We start from the raw sequence: 24,451 nt of genomic DNA, 5'->3' as shown, positions 1-24,451 counted from the left end.
GTGGTCCGACAGCTCTACACTCCGACCGGCCAACCGAGCAGAGAACGAGTGGTCACGGCTTTGCCATGGCTCTACGCCTCTGTATTAAGGAGACGGAGAGGGGCTGGTCCCCACCGTCGTCTGTTCTGTGAATGGTTCTCCGTGTTTTTCCATTCTCCTGCACTAAGGCGAATGCTGGGACAGTTCCTAGTGTACGCCACGGCCGTCAACCCTCTCACATTCTCCGCATATTTCCTGGCCTGAGAGACGGCGTCACCGTCTAGGAGGTCCGCCTACCCCTTCAGGGGAAGAATGAAAACGATTGGTGGTAGTAGTACAGTAGTACATACACTGCGGGCCTTACCTAACGCTCCGAAAACGGTTAAGCGGGTGTGACCGAGCTCGATAGCTGCAGTCGCTTAAGTGCGGCCAGTATCCAGTATTCGGGAGATAGTAAGTTCGAACCCCACTGTCGGCAGCCCTGAAAATGATGTTCCGTGGTTTCTCATTTTCACACCAGGCAAATGCTGGAGCTGTACCTGAATTAAGGCCACGGTCGCTTCCTTCCCACTCCTAGCCCTTCCCTGTCCCATCGTCGGTGCGACGTAAAGCAAAAAAAAAAAGCGGGTGTGAACTGCACCAAGGTTGTTTATCTGAAACAAAACCTCCACAATGACTTCGAATGACTACGGACATTGGCTTAAACAAATTCTATATACGATATTTACAAACGAAAAACTGGAAAGTTTCCCCCTAACATATTAACATACCGGGTGTCTCACCTAGGAGACAGTTTTCTTTGGTGTTTCGGAAGATATTTTCAATTTCGTGCTTGTAATTTGTAGGTAAAATCAGCCTATACAAAGAATGCTCATCAAGTACGTAATGCGACGTCCATTGTCGTCGAAAGTATTAGTAAAATTAATCTAGATATAGAAATACTACATCAATATACATTAAGTCATAATTTACTATTAAATGAAAACAAAACCTTAGCTATTTTTCTAGGATATCGAAGAAATGTATCAAATCTTTTCAACAGGCCATCCTAGCCCTTTCTTGTCCCACCGTTGCCTATCTGTGTCGGTGCGACGTAAAGCAAATAGGAAAGAAATAAAACATTTCAACAGGGACATTCCTCCAGTATTTGTAAACGGTTATGTAGTCAAGTATCAGGAATGTGTTAAGAATTTATGTATTCTTATGGATAATACTCTTTCCTGGACCTTCCATGCCAAGCATTTGGTTAAGAAAGTGTCTGGTATATTGCATCGGTTTCGACGAATCTTGCTGTTTCTTCCCTTTTCGGTTAGAAAGATATTGATCCAAACTACGGTATTTCCTATTTTAGATTACGGCGCTGTAATTTACAGCGATATCTCAGAGAAATATAATACCAAACTCCAGCGAGTTCAGAATTCCTGTGTGCGATTCGTCTTCAGTATTCGTAAAGACTGTCATGTAACATCTTACTACAAAGCCGCAGAATGGTTGAAACTTGGGGATAGACGATTATACTCAGCTGCTTGCTTACTGTTCAGAATTTTAAAATCTAATGCTCCCTCATATTTGACTAAGTCCTTTGTTCAGATGAATCAAGTGCATGATCGGGACAATAGGTTTACAGCTAACACTCTTTCACAGCATCGTACGGTAAAGTGCAGTAAGTCGTTCATTGTCACTGCCTCTCAATTATAAAATGACCTTAAACTATATAAAATACAGTGAAGTAGTGCCAGGACTCAGAAAAAATGCCTAAAATACCGCTACCTTTCCACTTATAAAGCCATGTAAGTGAATTTTCACCAAATTAATTAAATAGTACAAAATATCATGATCTCCTAGATACATTTTAGATGCTCAGTTTTATTTTCAATTCATCCTCGGCATTAAAATTCTTAGATTTCTCTTATGTCTTCTCTTTCTTGTTAGTATAGTCTATGTTCATGAAGTGGTAAATCTCTAATTTTTTTTATCCTCAGTAGGAAAATGTATCTTACTCATTTTTATGTATACTTTTTATTAGATTTTGTATATTATTAACTGATACATATAAGTTAAAATGGCAGTTAGTTACAGCCAAAGGGACCTCTGGTCCTACTTGTAATTAACTTTAAATAAATATATTTCTATTGTCAACGGAAAACGCCGGCTTGTTTCTCACTGCTATTGAAATGTTGTTCAAGGTGTAATTTTATGTACCCAGTCGATAGAGCGGCCTCAGATTAGCATAGTGCAACATTCCGTTAAGGATATTTTTAACGTTGACCAAGAGGAATAGTTGTACTTCCAGCAGCGGCTGAGTGAGACTGCCCTGTGGAAGCAGCACGCCGCGCGGTCAGGCGAGGATACGTGGCGAGGAAGTGTACCGATATGTGGATATGTATAATAATAATAATAATAATAATAATAATAATAATAATAATAATACAGAGCCCTGGAATTAAAAAATACCGTCCAAAACGTTATTGTGACATAGCTTGTATTAGATATAACGGTGAAATCTAACGGCCCCGTCTGAATTCTATATACTGTGTAAATACTGTACTTAAGGAAATCGCTTAGTACGACATTAAGACATATCGTATAAAACAGCTTATTTTTATCAGTTTTTTTTTCGGGGAAATGTATCCACTACAATGTCCAATGTTGATTTTTGTTTTGTTATGCGTACGAAGATTGGTGACAACAATGTACAGCGTATTTTCAAAACTCAAAACTCCTGTTTTCAGTAGTCTGTAGATTTCCATTCATCCTGTCTGTTAAATATTCAAGGCAAGTTTCGCAGTGAAGATGACGCAAGAGAAAGTGTTTAATTTCGAAGAAAAGTCACACTTAATATGGCGGTTACAAAACGGGGTAACGAACGTCAGCATCGCGAAGGAATTGCTTGTATCACACAGCGATTTTATACAATTTGGAGGGGCAGAGAGAACGTCTCATTTATTAGCGAAGACCGCGGTATGGCATTTTAGCAACAAACAGAAAAGACCGGTTTGTGCGACTATAACGATCGTTAACCCATTTATACCCAATGGCCGGGCTGAGTGGCTCAGACGGTTCAGGCGCTGGCCTTCTAACCCCAACTTGGCAGGTTCGATCCTGGCTCAGTCCGGTGGTATTTGAAGGTGCTCAAATACGACAGCCCCGTGTCGGTAGATTTACTGGCACGTTAAAGAACTCCTGCGGGACTAAATTCCGGCACCTCGGCGTCTCCGAAGACCTTTAAAAGTAGTTAGTGGGACGTACAGCAAATAACATTATACCCAATGGGCACTTCCGCGCCCTCTTGGAAATTTAATTATTAGACAAGTCTACAATGTTTTAAATATAACTGGGCATTGTCAGCGAGAAATAGCCATGACAATGAGCTGTTATGTGTGCGCGCCGAGCAACAATTGTTTTTGATCACTTCTTGACAGTTACAGGGAAAGAAGGACGTTTGGAATGCCATCACAAGCTCCAAAGTGGAGGTAAGTTTCATAAGCTCTTTATCACCTGTGTAGCTGAACTAATAGCTGAGAAAGATCATACTAGGATGTGCAATGATGCCAGTGTCATTATATTGTTTTCATATTCACTTAGCGTGATTCTATGATACAAATGACTTAAGGTGGGCATGAAAGTGCCCATTGGACATGAGTCTTACAACTTTGTTTGAACTTTATTAGACATTATTTACCAATGTAATTCCAACATTTCCGACACAGCATGCTTGAAAATATGATTTTCGTCAATTATTTAGCACATAATACAAACTATCAATTATGAAGAATATTTATTTTGATGTCAGTGTGCTGTTTAATTTTTCTGTTGCGTTTTGAAGTATAATTAGCCTGTTTATGAAGAACCATGTGTTTGTGCACAGAATATTGCCATTATATCTCATTATATTTTTTCCAGCACACGGAATTTGACTCTAGCAGAGATAATCGAGGAGATTGAGAATCTGGATTCGCCGGATGTTCTTGGTCCTGATGTTTTTATTGGACCTCCTGAAGGTGGTGGCTCAGATGAAGTCTCTGGTGATGAAATTTGTAATGACCCAGACAGACTATCAAGCAATTAACTTAGGGCCCCTTCTGAAATAGAGATTATACATGCGGGAGAGTTTAGCGATGAAGAAAATCCAGACAATTATTCACTGAACACCACCACTGATGAAAGTTCAACTTCTCCGGCAACAACAGAAGAAACAGCATCGAGTTTACTTCCTTCCAGTGGAAGAAGGGTGACCTTCCGTTTCCACCATTAACACCACAAGATCCGCAGATCAAATTTTCTACTACGTCCCACTTGACTGAATCTTCTCACCGGTTAGCGTCCTTGGAAACATTTTTGACGCCTGAAATAATCCTGTCATTATTGAAAGACACAGTGCAGTATGCAACACAACGAAATAATCCAGCTCTTCAACTATCAATGGAAGATATATACATCTTTATAGGCATTATCTACCTTAGCGGATACGTCCCTCTCCCACGCAGGCGAATGTTTTAGGAGAACGCAGATGTTCAAAATTCGACAGTGAATATTATTCCAAATGATATGTTCGCTAAAGTTCGTCCTTTGTTGGAAAAACTCAATGAACAGTTCATGGTGAATGCAACAAGTGAAAATAACATATCCATAGATGAATCCATGATTCCCTATTTCGGGCGACATGGCTGTAAGCAGTTCTTACGCTTGCAACCAGTTAGGTTTGGGTTCAAAGCTTGTGTAATGGCACAAAAGAATGGATATTGCTTGAAAGTTTATCTCTATCAGGGTAAAGGGCTGAGTGTGGTCAGTAATCCAAAACTGGGATTTGGAGAATCTGTTGTGCTTACCTTTTGTGATTCTTTGATAGGTTCTTATACAAATACTGTGTTTCTCTTTTTACTTCGATATTTTTTTCACCAGTGCGAAATGGATATCTGAACTTGGGAAAAAAGGAATGAAAAGAACGGGTACTGTACGGTCAAACCGAGTTGCTAAGTGCCCTCTTCCTGACGAAAACATTGTGAAGAAGTGGAAGAGAGGAGATTAGGTGTCCTATGTTGCCTCCAAACAGAACATCGTCGCTATAGCATGGATGGACAACAATACAGTTTTCATTCTATCCAATGAATCGGGCATATACCCTCTTCAACAAGTCACAAGATACTCAATAGCAGGGAAAAGTAGAATAACTGTACCTCAACCCATGGTGATAAACAAATATAACTTATATATGGGTGGGGTAGATCTAATGGGAAATAACGTAGCGAACAAACTGGGTTTCCATCCGCGGGAAGAAGAGGTACATACCAATAATATTTTGGTTATTTAATGTGTGCATGAACAATGCTTGGTTGCTTGCGAGATCCCATAGAATATCCCTAGGAGCATACTGTATGTGTTCAAACACTTCTCCGGAAATATGGCACACCTCCGAAGACACCAGGACCAATGCGGTATTCTGATAGGGTAAACAAACCTGCTCGAGAGACTCATGGAGGTCATCTCATCATAACGTCCGACTCGTTGGCTGAATGGTCAGCGTACTGGCCTTCGGCTCAGAGGGTCCCGGGTTCGATTCCTGGCCGGGTCGGGGATTTTAACCTTCATTGGTTAATTCCAGTGGCTCGGGGCTGGGTGTTTGTGCTGTCCCCAACATACCTGCAACTCACACACCACACATAACACTATCCTCCACCACAATAATACGCAGTTACCTACACATGGCAGATGCCGCCCACCCTCATCGAAGGGTCTGCCTTACAAGGGCTGCACCCGGCTAGAAATAGCCACACGAAATTATTATTATTATTATCTCATCATAACGGGGTAAGCAAAAAGAAGATGTGCCCTTTGTCGCAAGGTGAAGACAGTCATGGCTTGTGAGAGGTGCCAAGTTCCACTTCACAGGCATTGCCTTGCTGAATATTACAAGAACTAAGACTTTTGTGTCATATTCTCTATACAAACTTGGTGAAAATCTTAGATTTGTTTGCCTTGAGACTATATTCAGACATTAGTTGCAATAGATGAAGTGTCTTTGTGTGTAGGTGCACTTTGAAACACACCATCGAGCAAAGAATTAACGAAATATTTGTAAAATAGTGCTTGAATTGAAATAAGACAGCCATTTAACTGCAAATAAGTGTAATTTATCATTATCAACAAGATTTTGTAATCAAAATATCCTTCCATGGTATGCTTGTAGAACTCGTGACCAATGGGCACTTTCATACCCACCACCGTTTTGTACCCCAAACAAATCATATTGGCAAAAATGACTGTATATGTAGTAAATACATGCGATTTTAACTTAATAAAATGATTCTTATTTTAAAATTTCAAAAAATAAGTTCCGGGCATAAATAGGTTAATTGGAGGTATCTTCGGAGTCGTTATAATCGCTTTCGATTGCATTATAAATCAGACATTTTCTGTAACGGACGTGTAATAACCTGGCGAAAATACTTTCGGGGGGGGGGGGGAGGTAGTTGATGAAAATCGACGTCACCTGACTGAACTCTTCAACTTTTGATGTTTAACTTTCTCGTGTCTTACCGTAAGTGATTATGAAAGCAGCTAATGATTTACAACGACGTATGTCATATACCACGTCTGTACATCAGGTGAACCGCATAGCAAACCACATGTCACGTTGCTAGAACAAATGGCCTTCTTAAATATCTCCAGCGATATACTTCAGTGACAACGACAGTCAGTCTCCTGCTGTTTAAACTACAAGAGTTTATGTCACAGCAGTTGATAAATGACCTTGGAATAACAGAGTAAATTCTACTTGCTTGTGTGCTTGTTGTCCCTTCTTTAAAAAAGCCTCTTGTTTAATATATCGGTATACTACTAATGGCATTCGGTCTCCGAAGACATGCGGTCAGTATTTATACTGTGAGCAAGCACACATTTATAGATCTTCGTGGTTAAAAAAAAAGAATCAACTACAGTCTGATAAATATTGAGAAATTGCAGAGCATAGGAGATGTAGGCCTACTTCTTGAGCTGCTTTCTGGGCGGTATGGATTAAGTTCAAACTGTCTAATGCAGACTGATGAGTTGACAGGTTCCAACGTGAATGATGTAGCTTTTCAAGGGCACATTGTGAATCAGAAAGTATTAGAATCTTACGGGAGTGAAGAATTCCATACCTAATGGCTGAATCGATAGCTAAAATTTCTGCAGTAACGATGGACGTCTCTTGAGGTAAAGAGTACTTTCTTGATACCTGAGATACAACACAGAAGAACGCACAACCCTCGTCTGTTGAGGTCTTGGATCCTTCACTATGGATATGAACAAAACTGGGCCCAGTGGTAGCCTATTGAGAAAAAGCTGATAAACTTTCAATAATATACACTGACTGACAGAGCAAATGCAACACCAAGAAGGAGTGGTTCGAAAGGGATGAAAGTTGGGGAAAAAACAGAGACGGCACGGACGAATAATTGATGTTTATTTCAAACCGATATGCAGGTTACACAATGCGCACGGCATCGACTCAGTAGGATGTACGACCACCGCGAGCAGCGATGCACGCAGAAACACGTCGAGGTACAGAGTCAATAAGAGTGCGGATGGTGTCCTGAGGGATGGTTCTCCATTCTCTGTCAACCATTTGCCACAGTTGGTCGTCCGTACGAGGCTGGGGCAGAGTTTGCAAACGGCGTCCAATGAGATCCCACACGTGTTCGATTGGTGAGAGATCCGGAGAGTACGCTGGCCACGGAAGCATCTGTACACCTCGTAGAGCCTGTTGGGAGATGCGAGCAGTGTGTGGGCGGGCATTATCCTGCTGAAACAGAGCATTGGGCAGCCCCTGAAGGTACGGGAGTGCCACCGGCCGCAGCACATGCTGCACGTAGCGGTGGGCATTTAACGTGCCTTGAATACGCACTAGAGGTGACGTGGAATCATACGCAATAGCGCCCCAAACCATGATGCCGCGTTGTCTAGCGGTAGGGCGCTCCACAGTTACTGCCGGATTTGACCTTTCTCCACGCCGACGCCACACTCGTCTGCGGTGACTATCACTGACAGAACAGAAGCGTGACTCATCGGAGAACACGACGTTCCGCCATTCCCTCATCCAAGTCGCTCTAGCCCGGCACCATGCCAGGCGTGCACGTCTATGCTGTGGAGTCAATGGTAGTCTTCTGAGCGGACGCCGGGAGTGCAGGCCTCCTTCAACCAATCGACGGGAAATTGTTCTGGTCGATGTTGGAACAGCCAGGGTGTCTTGCACATGCTGAAGAATGGCGGTTGACGTGGCGTGCGGGGCTGCCACCGCTTGGCGGCGGATGCGCCGATCCTCGCGTGCTGACGTCACTCGGGCTGCGCCTGGACCCCTCGCACGTGCCACATGTCCCTGCGCCAACCATCTTCGCCACAGGCGCTGCACCGTGGACACATCCCTATGGGTATCGGCTGCGATTTGACGAAGCGACCAACCTGCCCTTCTCAGCCCGATCACCATACCCCTCGTAAAGTCGTCTGTCTGCTGGAAATGCCTCCGTTGACGGCGGCCTGGCATTCTTAGCTATACACGTGTCCTGTGGCACACGACAACACGTTCTACAATGACTGTCGGCTGAGAAATCACGGTACGAAGTGGGCCATTCGCCAACGCCGTGTCCCATTTATCGTTCGCTACGTGCGCAGCACAGCGGCGCATTTCACATCATGAGTATACCTCAGTGACGTCAGTCTACCCTGCAATTGGCATAAAGTTCTGACCACTCCTTCTTGGTGTTGCATTTGCTCTGACAGTCAGTGTACGTCGAAGTTAAAGGCTCTGCAAAGTGTCAAGTGAGTGATATTTGATGGAGAGCCTGTGGTTCCTGTACGTAAGGTTATTGATAAGTTTCTAGAATTTGAAAAGAAGTGGTCAAGTACAGTATTTTAAGAACTACTCCGATACTCCCCAGATCTTGGTGTAGAAGACCACTGAGAAAATCCTTGCAGGGTGTCTCAGAATATGAATCCCCTTATCTCATTTGAGCTTGCGACGCTGAGTGCACACCGATACCGTTAAAAACACTCCGGACATTCTTAAATCCTAATTTTAATCCTATCAACTCTAACCATATCACCAAAATATTAGCTTAGTAAAGATCACAAGATTTTTTTTTCTATTTGTTTTACGTCGCCCCGACACAGATAGGTCTTATGGCGACGATGGGACGGGAGAGGGCTGGAAGTGGGAAGGAAGCGGCCGTGGCCTTAATTAAGGTACAGCCCCAGCATTTGCCTGGTGTGAAAATGGAAAACCACGGAAAACCATCTTCAGAGCTGCCGACAGTGGGATTCGAACCCACTATCTCCCGAATACTGGATACTGACCGCACTTAAGCGACTGCAGCTATCGAGCTCGGTGATCACAAGATTTCACCGTTGAAGACACGCTGAAAGTATTAAGTATGTCCGTCGTTTTATTATAGACCAATGTAAATGTTATTTCATATTGTGATGAAATACCTTGGGCAGCATTTCTCACCCATGATTCCATTATAAAACAGCTCAACCTCAGAATCAGATTATCATCAATATGTAAACAAAGAGATTTACAATGGACACACTATGCGACGTGGGAATGACAGCATAAAAAACTGATCATTCTTGACAATGTTGCCGACAAGTGGATGAGTTCCCACTCGAAGGTAGAATATTATTAACAGTATAACCGGGTCGAACATCTTTGGTGCAACACGTCTGGCCGAGGACTGCAAGAGGTGGAGATAACTGAGCAACAGCCTCCTCGGAGATCACGATCCTCAGAATTGAGAGAACGATAAGGAGAGACATTATTGATGAAATTGACTTCTTTGCGTATTCATAAGTGTACGGATAATGGCACTTTGCGGTACACTGACTACCTTCAGGACACTTTTATTAGAAATTGTCTCTGATTGGTTGAACTCCACACTAATGTAAACACGGATAATCAGGGAGATTATGAATCAGCGAATGCCAAAGTTAACCTTGTTGCATTGTTTCTCCGCCTCATTGTAGTACTGTAGTTCCGTACCCATCTACACGAAAAATGTTATCTTTGCATTCCCAGCTATCCGACGGATAAACATCACCCATATCGCAATATATCATAAAGTTCGTATTACTTTCATTAATTTAAGACCAGAGAACCATGTTTGTTCATGACTTTGGTATCTTAGTGGACTGTTCACTGCTTCGAATAACATTTATTAGGTACCACATAACCCCATGTACACATCTCTCATACATTTCATAACAACACACACAATAAAATAAAAATTCACTGTATGAGTCAAGCATGGAGAATTTGCGTCGCGAAGTGTCCAAATTAGGCTATTTATAATTAAATAATTCATTTAAAAACTTCACCATAGTGTGAAATAAATTATTGTACGCAAAAACCACTAAAGTGATAGGTTTACCTTACTCGTTAGAAAATTCCGTCCGAACCGCAATTGAATCAGTGTTTATTAGTTTTAAAATTGAGGACCTCGGTGCACAAACCGGTCAAGTCCAACTGTTTCTGAAAAATAACATTTTATATGTGTTGAGTATAGAAATAGATACCACACGTTTGATAAAAGAATCAGACACGTTCGCCTTTAAGCAACGTCTCTGCCGTTGACAAGGGCTTGACTGCATCATGAATTTGCATTGCCGGGACTTGACTCAATCTTGCTCTGAAACCCTCTCTTGCTAGATGGTAGTAACAGTCAACTGTGATGAAGGACAGTACGAATACAAGTCCCTGCAGCACGTGTAAAATTGTATGTGTTGTGCTTTGACATGTTAGTTGCTACCACAGTCCAATGCCGATCAAGATAACTAAATTTAAAGGTGTGCAAAATCTTTCACAGTAATATGTGCCGAAGTGTTAAGTCATGCAGTACGACAGAACGAAAAAATAATAATTTAAGTGAATAAAAGGTCATATAACAACTGCAAGATGTAGAATCCTAACCATGTCATTTGCCATTTTTGTGTCGTTTTATTAGTCATGTTTCTGTATTACCCTTAACATGGAAATAAAATGCAAATGCCTGTGTATACAAATGCGTATGCAAATAAACTTATGTACTGTATAAGATTTCCACATTTGCAATGATTGACGATCCAGTTGTCTTATTTGGAAACTAAACTGAGAGGGAAACGGGTTTTAAGTTTCTTTTTCAAGTAATTAACAAATAAATGCCGTTTTTGCATGACTAATACTGCACTGCTTCTTTTCGGGACAAAAAACAGCACCGAGGTCATCCTAAAAAGTGTCTATGTAAAAAACGAAAAGTACAAAAACATTGGTAACCAGATAACATCCCCAATAATTATCCTACATTTCGTGTGAACAGTTTTATTTGATATTCATGCACAGTTGGACGTTCTGGAATGATTTTATTGTCTCGTATAAAATTTTACTTTTCAGACTTCACCGGTTTTTACACCGAGGTCGCGCATCAATCTTGTAGCATACTCAGAAAATTTCAAGGAGATTGGTTAAAGACTGTGTGGCATCGAACATTTCGAAAAGTTTTGAAAGTCACGCCTACCCCTACCGGAGAAAGCGAGTTTAAATGTCTCAAATGTAATTAAGAGCACAATAAATATCTCAAACGAGATGACTTTGAATTCTCGAACATCATAAGACGGACACTCTCCTACCTTCTTCTTGACTTCGCTAACCATTTTTGACATTTTCGATCTTCTACGAGCAGTGTTTAGCACTCAGTGTCCAGAAACTTAGTGCATCGAACCCGAGCCAATGGTTGTAATACTTAGGAGACGAAATGTAGGAAATGTAGCTATAATCCTCTTTAAAGCCCTTTCAACTACTGTGGTAGACCTCCTATCTGAAGTTCCCATGTTTGATTCCCGGCCAGTTCAGAGATTTAAATTGTGGACTGAGGACTGAGAGACTAAACACAATATTTATATTATGTTTTTCCATTATTTTACACATCCCTCGTGTCATTCGGTTTCATGACCAATATAAACCCATTACACGCATAGTGACCTCGTTACGAATGCCGGATGTACACTACAATTCTGCGATGATATCGGTTACTCTTGGTTACGTATTATTGCTGTTCTGAAAAGAGGTAATGCGTGACGCAATTTCCGGAATTTTAATATTTCTAATACAACGTTGTTACTTTGCTAAATGATATAATTCTATAACAATCTTTTTGCTCCTAACATTTTCCAATAGATACATATTCCGTTCATCAGATCGCAGAACGCCATTCTTTTTTTCTACTTGCTTTAGGCCTACGTCGCACCGACACAGACAGCTCTTATGGCGACAATGGGACAGGAAAGTCCTAGGAGTGGGAAGGAAGCGTCCGTGGTCTTAATTAAGGTACAGCCCCAGCATTTTCCTGGTGTGAAAATGGAAAACCACGGGAAACCATCTTCAGGGCTGCCGACAGTGGGGTTCGAGCCCACTATCTCCCGGATGCAAGCTCACAGCTGCTCGACCCTAACCGCAGAACGCCATTTTAATCTATCAAATACGATAGCTGAGTGCAAATAGACTCATTTGAAATTACACTTAATCGTATCCAGCTGCTTACGTATTTCATGCAGGTGATATATTTTTTACTTTATAACTTTTTTTGCTAGCGGTTTAATGTCGCACTAACACATCAAAGTTTTTCGGTGACGTAAATATGGGAAGGTAGCGGCCGTGGTCTTAATTAAGGTACGACCACCAGCATTTTCCTGGTGTGGAAATGGGAAACCACGGAAAACCATCTTCAGGGTTGCTGACAGTTGGTTTCCAGTCTACTATCTCCCGAAAGTAAGCTCACAGCTGCGCGCCCCTAACCTCACGGCGAACTCGCTCGGTAGTATTATAACTTTGTTCGTAGAACAGTTAGAAACTGTTGCCAACTATCAAACGCTTGCGGACATTCAAATTCGCGTTCGTAGTAGCGATCATTAGAGTTGCTGACTACTAATGTCTTGTTCGTACAAGGTCTTCAAACTGTTGGAAACCATCAGCAAACCGTTGGAAGTTTCCAATCGTGGACGAAAACTCTTTCCATCAGCGAGTCAGAATATGCGCGCTCACACCCAGTGCCATCTATGTTCATTTCACAACTGACCTGAGAATTACTTCACGGCCGTGATTAGTTGCTCAAGTAACCTACAAAATAAGTCAAATTGACCAAATATTAAAAAAAAATATATATATATATAACCCCACTTCTGTATTTATGTCTAAGTACAGTATATGTACAGACTTTCAACTAATAAATACTATTTAGTCATTCATGTTGTTATCTTACCACGTTCATCCATTGTTAACGTTGAAGTTACGAATAAAATCCGAATTCATTTCTGAAGCTCACAGAGTACACAACATGTTGGTTCAAAATAGCTAACGTCTCCAACCACTTCCGTTCGTAGTGGAAATTAGCTCGTCACGTTTCAAACTAGTTGCCAACCAAACATGCGCATATGGACGATAAATCGAACTATCGCGGATTCGTTCTGCGAACAATATATTTGTGAGGTCTATAATGTCTTTCATTCTCTGATATTCGTGAGACCATTCTTTTGTGGATACACTTACCTGCCCTCGCCGTATAGCGGGTGTGCAGCTTCATCAGGTGAATATTCGAGATCGCGCGTAGTGAACGTATTTCCCTAACTAATAATATAAGACGAAACCGCGCGCAAGTTTGTCCACATTTAGTGTAGTGCTTTGTGTTTGTAATATTTTGCGCGCCAAACTCAACATTGGAAAACTAGTAAGAATTGCAGTGTGTAAAACACCAACGTAGCATAAAAATTAAGGATAAATTGGGTCATCCCTCTCATTAGGACAGTGGAATTGAATAAAAATATACAGGTTTGAATTAATAAAAAACTCGTCTTTGTTAAAAACGTTACATACAATCTTATAAGGGGCATACTTTCTCAGTACGTGAAATATTTAATCGTCTGCTTATGAAGATCTGTGAAAATTAAGGTCAGTATACATAGGACCTAGTCATTTATAAACATATTCCGCATATTTTTCTACTACATTAAATCACGTTTATATTTTTTTTGTTACTGAACTTCAGATCTTGACACGAAGGCGCCGTCGATTTATGATCGATGGGTAAAGGGAGTTACAGGTGTGAAACCACAACGTTGTGGTTGACACAATCAATCATATGCCATTCGGGGCGAAATTCACCAGAACAAAGGCGACATTATCCTCATATAAGGCGTAGTCAGCAATGCAAGTCAGTTTTCGCAGCAGGAGAGTGTTGATAAGTCTGTCGTTCGTCGTTACACTCAGTTGGGTGCAAGAACGTTTAAGGCCTCCCGTAAGGTATGAGTAGAATCTTGTGTGTAGATTATAATAAGGTAAACATTTCGCTTTAATTTAATTGGAAAAAGCGCGCATCGTCGAGAATTTAAGAAAATTATTGTGGAGCACTTTTTTAACTTTTTACAATTGGCTTTAAGTCGCACCGGCACAGAAAGGTCTTCTGGCGACGATGGAATTGGAAAGGGCTAGGAGTGGGAAGGAAGCGGCTGTGGCCTTAATTAGGGTACATCCCCAGCATTTTTCTGGTGTGAAAATGGGAAACCACGGAAAACCATATTCAGGGCTACCGACAGTGGGGTTCGAACCCACTATCTCCCGGATGCAAGCTCACAGCTTCGCCCCCCTAACCGCACGGCCAGCTCTCCTTGTCCCCTTTTTAACCTAAAGCCAGACTAAGTGACTCAGACAGTAGAGTTTAAGTCCGGAAGTTCGGTCCCATTCAATGCTACGCCAGCTTCGTCAGTAGATTTATCGGCACGTAAAAAAATGTCTACGGACCAACATTCTTGCACCTCTGCGCCTCCGAAAATCGTCAAATTTGACAGTGGGACGAAAGAACATGTTATTATTATTATTATTACTTATTTATTTATTTATTTATTTATTTATTTATTTATTTATTTATTTATTTATTTATTTATTTATTTATTTATTTATTTATCTGTTTACGCTCCGGGGTTGGTTTTTCCCTCGGACTCAGCGAGGGATCCCACCTCTACCACCTCAAGGGCAGAGTTCTGGAGCGTGAGACTTTGGATCGCGTGTATACATCTGGGGAGACGGACCAGTACATTGCTTAGACGGCCTCACCTGCTATGCTGAAGGGGCCTTATAAGGATATTGGGGGGGGGGGGATTGAAAGGAATACACAAGGAAGGGGAAGGAAGCGGCCGTGGCCTTAAGTTAGGTACCACCCCGGCATTTGCCTGAAGGAGAAGTGGGAAACTACAGAAAACAATTTCGAGGATGGCTGAGGTGGTAATCGAAACCCCCTCTACTCAGTTGACTTCCCGGGGCTGAGTGGACCCCTTTCCAATTTTGTGGCAGAGCAGGGAATCGAACCTGGGCCTCCGGTGGTGGCAGCTAATCACATTAACCACTACACCACAAAGGTGGACATTATTATTATTATTATTATTATTATTATTATTATTATTATTATTATTATTATTATTATTATCTAGCCCTGTGGTATAGAGGTAGCGTGCCTGTCCCTTATTCCAAGGCCCTGGGTTCGTTTTCCGGCCAGTTCAAGGATTTTAATTCTGGAATGAGGAGTAGAACGGGGTTCACTTGATACAAAACTTTTCCGCAGCTCTTAGTAACAGGAAAAGAGCGCACAGTGAGAAGATGGCGCTACTGATTTAGTAAACATAGATGAACTCCGGTTGCCATAGTTTCCATGTTAATAGGCATTTGCCTATATTACTAAGTTGCTAATAAATGCATTATGTATGGCATATTTTGTCCAATTAAACGTTATCTGTAATGTTAATTGTAGAGTGTACTAGTAGTGATGCGGGTACTGGCAGCGCTTTGTCTGTGGAGAAATCCTTATCGAGTTACAACGCTTGAGTAATGGCACACTCTTGGCCTCGTACGACGAACTTTCAATTACCACGGAATGGTATTTCTTATCTTTCTCCTGTATCTTTCAGTGCCTTTCCATGAACTTATTCGCTTTCTATAACCATCATTGTTATAATGTAATCTTGGACTATTTCACTTTCGAACTGAACATGCTTTTCCCTATCCTATAGTTTACACACAGTGATCCACTATATTCCAAAATATGCGTCCTAACAAAGAATGGAAAGGGACAGTCACGTTCGAATGTCCTGTTACCTGTTACTTATCAATCTTTTTTTTTTTTCTGTTGGCTTTACGTCGCACGACGATGGGACAGGAAAGGGCTAGGACTGGGTAGGAAGCGTCTGTGGCCTTAATTAAGGTACAGCCCCAGCATTTGCCTGGTGTGAAAATGGGAAATCATGGAAAACCATTTTCAGGGCTGCCGACAGTGGGTTCGAACCTACTATCTCGCGAATACTGGATACTGGCCGCACTTAAGCGACTGCAGCTATCGAGCTCGGTACACTTATCAATCAGCATGCAATTAATACCAGAGGCGTTGCGTATCAAAACTAGTCTTATCCATGTTTTAAAAACTGAAAATGAGATAGAAGTGGTTGTGGATTCTAACAGCTAACCTACATGTGGTAACAAAAAAAAAAGGTCATACATTTTAAATAGACACGATCATTTGAGTTTCATAGCAAAACTCGCCCCATCCGCCCTAGTTTCCCATAAAGACCAAACTCTAGCGAAGTTCAGAATAATTCAGAGGAGCAGCACAATTATTGTTATGAATAAATGCATGGTTAGCGAAAGTGAATCGAGCACAAGACTTAGAAAATAACTACATATAAATCACAATCTTCAGTAAATAAAATGGCGTATGGCTTTTAGTGTCGCGAGTGTCCGAAGGCATGTTCGGCTCACCAGGTAAAGGTCTTTTGATTTGACTCCCGTAGGCAACCTGCGCATCATGATGAGGATGAAATGATGATGAAGATGAGACATACACCCAGCCCACGTGCCAGCGAAATTAACCAATGATGGTTAAAATTCCTGACCTTGCCAGGAATCGAACCCGGGGCCCCTGTGACCAAAGGCCAGCACGCTAACCATGGAGCCGGAGAGTAAGGTTGTACCCTTAGCGTATACGCTTACATAGCAGAAAGTGTTCTAGAAAGTGCATTAAATGTCCCTGCGACTTCGACTCAATACCTAAGATAAAGGAACCACTGTGTGGGATTTGCTTCCGTTCAGGCGAAGACGTTCTGCAGGCAATCGATCGCTCTCTTTGCACCATCCAGAGATTAGGCAGTGCCGAAGGTATCGAAATGCTTCCGCGTCGCTGAGAACACATTGCACTTGTTTTCGCCAGGTGTATAAGGCCGGTTGCCCATCCTGAGGCCACATGATGCTACATCGTAGAAATGTAAAACCTAGAACCTTTTGCTTATGCTAGGAAAATAAGTATTTGCCACCACTAAAATATCAACCTATATATAGTTTTGAAAATAAGCCTATATTGCATGTTTCGTTTATATATATATATGTACTAGCTGTAGTACCCGGCGTTGCCCGGATAGTTTTTTAATGTTTCCTTTAAGATTTGTATTACCAGTTAGTTATGTGTGAATGGAATGAATTTTCGACATGTTGATTGATACTTTACGGTCTATTGTGTAGTTTTAGAGTTATTTATTTGTGTTTGATTTCAAGTTTTAGATTGATCCATTCAAAAAACTAATAAGTGTCGACTATGTGTGTTTACCCGTGGCACTAAAGATACAATGTACACGATTTCAACTTCATTGAGACTGTCACCAATCAGCCTTCCGACCTCTAAAGCAGCGCATTCAACTCTAATCTCGGTTATTTCAGACTATTTACTTTTAAGCCCATCTCAGTCCCCGTCTCAATGGAGGCTGAACGTGGACTTCAACGGTATCCAGAGCGTCACAATTCATCTTAGGAACACATAAACAATGGAATCGACATTAATATAGGTTATTTTCCATTATTTTTACATATCAACCCCTCCCATTCCCCATACCTAGCGAGGGTTGGGATGTTTCATCACCATAGTATTTTTTTTTTCAGACAGTAAGTCACATGTGTACCAAGTTTCGTTGGTAGCTATTCTGAAGCATGCCCACATCTATAATCTCGGTCATTTTTACATTAATTTTTAACCCCTTCTACATATAAGTCACTACCTTCAGTATTAACAGAGGAGAAAGAGTAAGTTGTGCCCTTAGTGTATACGCTTACATGGCAGAAAGTATTCTAGAAAGTGCATGGAGTGTCCCTGCGACTTCGACTTAATACCTAAGATTGCGGCTGAAGTATGACTTAACTACCACCCTGTCACAGTTCAACTCGGCGACCTCGTAAACAATGGATTCAATATTTATATCAGTCGTTTACGATTATTTTTATAGTTCACCCCCACCCCCGGGAGTGCTAGGGGTGTTTTCCTCCAATATTTTTTTCAGATAGTAAGTCGTATGTGTACCAATACTGTATGAGGGCTATGCTGGAAAAATACACACATGCATGCGTACTTTCGGTAATTTTTGATATTTTCCTTTTCACCCCTTCTCATCCCCATGCCGATGGGGGCTGAATACTGACTTCAATGACATGCGGAGATATGGACTGAACATTAATATTTGTTATTGTCTATTATTATTGCACCCCTCTTTACGCATTTTTTTTATAATTCAACCCCGCCCCCTAGAGGTGCTAGCGGTATCTTATCCCATAGTATTATTTTTTCAGATAATAAGTCATGTGTACCAAGTTTGGTTGAGAGGTATGCTATAATATACACACATACGTCTATAAACTCGGTCACTTAGGGCATTTTCTTTTCTTCACCCGTTCTCACCCCCCCTGCCGATTGGGACTCAATTTTGTCTTAAACGGCATCCATAGTGTCACAATTAATTCTCAGCGAACAAAAAGGTATGGATTCGACACTATTGTAGATTATTTTTATATCTCACCTCCTCCCACCCCCACGCGTTCTGGCTTGCCATACCTCCAAGCAGTTTGTCTCCTGATAGTAAGTTTTAAGTGTACCAAGTTCGGTTCGAATCACTCCCGTAGTCCCGAAAACTATGGATTCAACACTAATGTAGGCTGTTTTAGTTCTATTTCACCCCCTTCCCTAAGGGTTCTAAGGATGTCTTGCCCCCACAGATAAACTTTGTTCAAAGTTTAGTTGACAGCTATGCTGGAACATACTCTCGGTCACTTTGGACATTTTCTGTTCTTCACCCCTTCTCATACACCTGCCGATTTGGGCTCAACTGGGACTTAAACAACATCCGGAGTGTCATTATTCATTTCAGTGCTCCGTAAACTACACATTCGACACTATTTTCAATTATTTTTATATCTCACAACCTCCAACCCCTACCCCTGGAGGTTCTAAGGATGTCATACCATCATGCCGTTGAAATGAAATGGCGTATGGCTTTTAGTGCCGGGAGTGTCCGAGGACAAGTTCGGCTCGACTGATGCAGGTCTTTTGATTTGACTCCCGTAGGCGACCTGCGCGTCGTGATGAGGATGAAATGATGATGAAGACGACAGATACACCTAGCCCCCGTGTCAGCGAAATTAAACAATTATGGTTAAAATTCCCGACCCTGCCGGGAATCAAACCCGGGACCCCTGTGACCAAAGGCCAGCACGATAACCATTTAGCCATGGAGCCGGACATCATGTCGTTTATCTTCTGATGTAAGTCATAAATCATAAGTTTAGCAAGTTTGGTTGAAATCGCTCCAGTAGTCCTGAAAACTATAGATTCAACACTATTATTGAGCGTTTTTAATTATATTTCACCCCCTCTCCTATGGCTTTTAGGCGTTTTTGCCCCCACAGCATATTTCACAGTTAGTAAGTAATATTTGTAACAAATTGTTGGTCATTTTGGTCATTTTAGTTTTTCACCCTTTCTCACCCACGATGCCAAAGAGGGCTGAACTTGGACTTTAAAACATCCAGAGTGTCACTGTTCATCTCAGCGAGCCCGAAAACTGCGGATTCGATACTATTTTCGATTATTTTTATATCTCACCCCTCACCCCCACCACTAAGGGTGCTAGGGGTATATTACGCCCAACGCGGTTAGTCTCCTGATAGTAAGTCGTATGTGCACCGAATTTCGTTGAAATCGCTCTAGTAATCCTGAAAACTATGGATTCGAAACTAATATCGGTCGTTTTAGGTATATTTATATTTTACCCCCTCCCCTGGGAGTTCTAGGGGTGTCTTTCTCCAGTAGCATTTTTCGCAGATTGTAAGTAATATTTGTACCAAGTTTATTTGACAGCTCTGCTGGAAAATACACACATACATCCATAACTCGGTCATTTTGGTAATTTTATTTTTTCATCCTTTCTCACCCCCTATGCCGAAGGGGGAATAAACTTGGACTTAAAAACAATCCGGAGTGGTACTATTCATTTCAGCGACCACGAAAACTATGGATTCGACACTATTTTCAATTATTTACATGTCTCACTCCCCCCTCACTCCCCACCCAAAAAGGGTGATGGACTTGAAATTTTTTAAAAAATCCGGAGTGGTACTATTCATCTCAGCGATTCCGAAAACTATGGATTCGACACTATTTTCAATCATTATTTGTACCTAACCCACCCGACCACTATTTTCAATCATTATTTGTACCTAACCCACCCGACCCCATACCCCTGAGGGTGATAGGGATGGCTTACCCCCACAGTGCTCGCCTCCAGATAGTAAGTCACAAGTGTAGCAAGTTTGGTTGAAATTGCGCCAGTGTTTAAGGAGATGTGCCGTTTACACATACACACGTCCATTTTTATATAAAGAAGATACATTTTAAACTCTGTTAGGACAAATGATAACTGTACATTGTTATTAATAATAATTATTGTAAACACAATGTGCCGGGCTGAGTGGCTCAGACGGTTGAGGCGCTGACCTTCTGGCCTTCGATTCTGGCTCAGTCCGGTGGTATTTGAAGGTGCTCAATTACGTCAGCCTCGTGTCGGTAAATTTACTGGCACGTTAAAAAACCCCTGCGGGACTAAATTGCGGCACCTCCGCGTCTCCAAAAACCGTACAAGTAGTTAGTGGGACGTAAAGCTAATAACATTATTATTATTATTATTATTATTATTATTATTATTATTAACACAATGTAAGAATTTATACGATATTAATACAACTATACCATACGAGCATAATCCCTCGGTAGCTGGTATATGAGGTACGTGGAGGGTCCTCTAAACGGGTGCGAGTAAGGTCGGTTAGTAAAATGAAAATCCGCAGCTTTTTTCCGGTCATTCGACAGGGTCAGGAATGAAATGAATGAAATCCCCATCTAGCGGCGAGGAGACGATTGTGCCGGCTGCCGAAACCTGTCGTACTCCCCTGGGGCAATGATTAATGACTTACAGATGAAGTGAAATGATATTGGAGAGTGTTGCTGGAATGAAAGGTGACAGAGAAATCCGGAGTACCGGTAGAAAAACCTGTCCCGCCTCCGCTTTGTCCAGCACAAATCTCACATGGAGTGACCGGGATTTGAACCACGGAACCCAGCGGTGAGAGGCTAACGCGCTGCAACCTGAGCCACGGAGGCTCAGGTAGTAAAATATTATAAATACACTTTTTCATTTACAACCTCGTGTCATTTCATAGTTATGAAAAACGTATTAGATGCATTATGTTTTCATAAGAAATGTTTAATTTTTTAACGTATTTTAAAACATTGTTGCAGCACAGTTAACTAGATTTTTCAAGCCTAAAACTCTGAGGATTGTTTGTTAGAAGGTATGTTGGACAAGTATATGGAAGATAGATGGGGGAGGGTAGAGTGTGATTAACGCAATAGCTCAGCTGGTGACTTTACACCGGGACAGCCCAGGTTCGAATCTCAGTCGATCCTGGATTGGAATTTTCAGCTGAAAAATTATGTGGCGTCAGGAAAAGCATTCGGCCTTTAACTCATGTGATTAAAACAAAAAGAATTGTGCCTGAGTAACTCCAGCGACCCCAGAAATATTTGGTATAAGTTGAAGAAAGTTTAGTCGTGCTCCTTGGTTGAATGGTCAGTGTACAAGCCCCGGTTTTGATTCCCGGTGGGGCTTGGGATTTTAACAACAAATGGCTCATTCCTTTGGCTTGGAGACTGGGAGTTTGTTTTCATCTCAATAAACTGTTCATCTACATTCCACATTACAAAAACACGCTATGGTGAAAACATCCCTCCCCCCACATAGGGTTGGCGTCAGGAAGGGCATTCGGCCATAAAACTTGACAAAACCCCTCGAGGACTAAGTGGCTCAGACGGTCAAGGTACTGGTGGGCTGAGTGGCTCACACGGTCAAGGTACTGGTGGGCTAAATGTCTCAGACAGTCAAGGTACTGGCTTCCTGAGCCCAAGTTGGCGGGTTCGATCCTGACTCAGTCCGGTGGTATTTGAAAGTGTTCAAATACGTCGGCCCCATGTCGGTAGATTTACCACCACGTAAAAGAACTTCTGCGGGACAAAATTCTACCACTTTGACGTTTCCAAATAACATAAAAGTAATTATTATTATTATTATTATTATTATTATTATTATTATTATTATTATTACTACTACGAAAACCATTTAAGTGGTGACCCTATTAAGAATAAGAAAACGGTTGAAAGAAGAAGAAGATCGTGAAAATATTTACGTCCAATTTTCAGTGCCCAATTCAATATCTTTGTGGCCTGTTTAAGGGCCAAAAGTATAACAGTGTAGTCCTAATTATGACGTCAATTATTAGAAGGAATTTTAGATAAGTAAGTATATTGTTGAACATTCTTACCACATCATTGAAGAATGCTCCCGCGTATCCTTTACGTCACTGCATTCCAGTGCTGACACTGCGCAGCACGTCCTGTAACCGACAAAACACAGGTGCATCCACAATCGTTTCTTCTCACGGTAGATATACAGTTCGTCACCTTTGGCAGGTACACAACAACTGTTCTACAACTACCACACCACGTGTGCCAAGGGGAGCGGGAATACACAACATGCTCTGTGATCACACACAAGTACGACACGAATTTTTAATAGCGCCAGAACATGAACTACGGTCAAAGTCACATTATGAATAAAACAACTTAGTTCCTCCTTCGAGTCTTCTAACGGTTTTTAACGGTCTTCGAAGAGATCACAAATGACACAGCGAATTTATAGTAATGTGAAGACATAAGCACAGAATGTCTTGAAATTGATTAATTACCTGAATGTAATATTCCTTTTTAGTGCTGAACGACAATGAATCACCTTATATACTTTAATAACAGTCTCTTCTGTATTCAAATAAAGTTTATCGTGACATAGTCCTATAACGCCATTTTTCTGTCTTCAGGCCTTTCTGAATTATTTGCACAGTCAATTTCCCTTTGAAAGTAACGAATAAACACATCGTCCGACACGCATTTGTTTTTCTTTTAATATCTAGTAGAATATGGTTTTAATATGGTAGTTCTTTAGCATTAATCATTTGACAGCTGTGAATATTTTAACCGCATCTCAATAACAGCCAATTAAATAGTTATGTTTGATCATTGCGACGCATTCTGAGCTTATCTCTCATCAGTTCCACTATTATACTTGCATTCGAATGTACTGATTCGTTATTCACTTTTTCACTTCGTTAAGAAAACTGTGTGTGAGAGCGGTAGTTGAATTGACAAATAAGCATCACAGCGCGGCGCGCGAAATGTGCAAGAAATAGCCGTACCGTCCTGACAATCCACAGGTGTTGTGTGTAAGAACTGCGGTGCGCGTAGTAGCAGGTCTAGCGAGCGACTGACTAGCTGGCAAACCCACCAGGTGTGTCCCCCCACACACTGGATAGTGACAACCAACTCGCGTGCGCGTCTTGGTTGGTTGAGTTACCGTACGTACTAAAGACAATACCAATCCCATTACCTTATAAGCGACATCCTTACCTCTGTTTATTCAATTAAAGACACTTGAAGCTTTCATTTAAAAAGCATCTGCAGGGCGTAGGTTTTGTTTTCATGTATTCTTATGTCTGTATATACATGTCATATTTACAGTGTTACCATATATTTATTACTAAACCATACCCCATCGTGCAAGAGCCCTGAAGGGCCTTGGCCTACTAGGCGATCTTTGTCCGGCCCGAAAGCCTGCAGATTACTAGGTGTCGTGTGGTCAGAATGACGAATCCTCTCTGTCATTGTTCTTGTCTTTCTAGACCGAGGCCGCTATCTCACCGTCAGATAGCTCCTCAATTGTTATCGTGTAGTTTGGATGGACCTCGAAAAAGCCCTCAGAACCAAGGAAAAATCCCTGACCTGACCGGGAATCCAACTCGGAGCCTCCGGGTAAGAGGCAGATACGCTACCCCTACACCGTGGACCGGCATATATCGTTATTACTAGGGCTCGGATTTTTATGACCCGTCACATTTTTGTCTTGGCTTGTTTCTGTAAGTTAATTTAAACACGTTTCTAACATTTGTGGACACGATGAAGCAGTTTTCATTGGTCATCTAAACGTATACATGACCATATTTTAGCGT

The 24,451-nt window shown here is 41.6% G+C and overlaps 1 protein-coding gene across 3 annotated transcripts in view; it reads right to left on the bottom strand.

The window, feature by feature from the left end:
- LOC136873834 (toll-like receptor 2) overlaps positions 1-23,690 on the bottom strand; it is a 195,501-nt gene extending 171,811 nt beyond the window's left edge. For all 3 annotated transcript variants that reach the window (XM_068227608.1, XM_067147110.2, XM_067147102.2), the window contains exon 1: positions 22,715-23,690. The gene's annotated coding sequence lies outside the window, so the exon portion shown is untranslated. The remainder of the gene's footprint in view (positions 1-22,714) is intronic.
- Between the last annotated feature and the right edge of the window lie 761 nt (positions 23,691-24,451).

Source organism: Anabrus simplex, chromosome 1 (assembly GCF_040414725.1).
Source record: "Anabrus simplex isolate iqAnaSimp1 chromosome 1, ASM4041472v1, whole genome shotgun sequence".
In the NCBI taxonomy this organism is placed as follows: Eukaryota; Metazoa; Arthropoda; class Insecta; order Orthoptera; family Tettigoniidae; genus Anabrus; species Anabrus simplex.
This window is presented reverse-complemented; position numbering and strand designations above follow the sequence as displayed.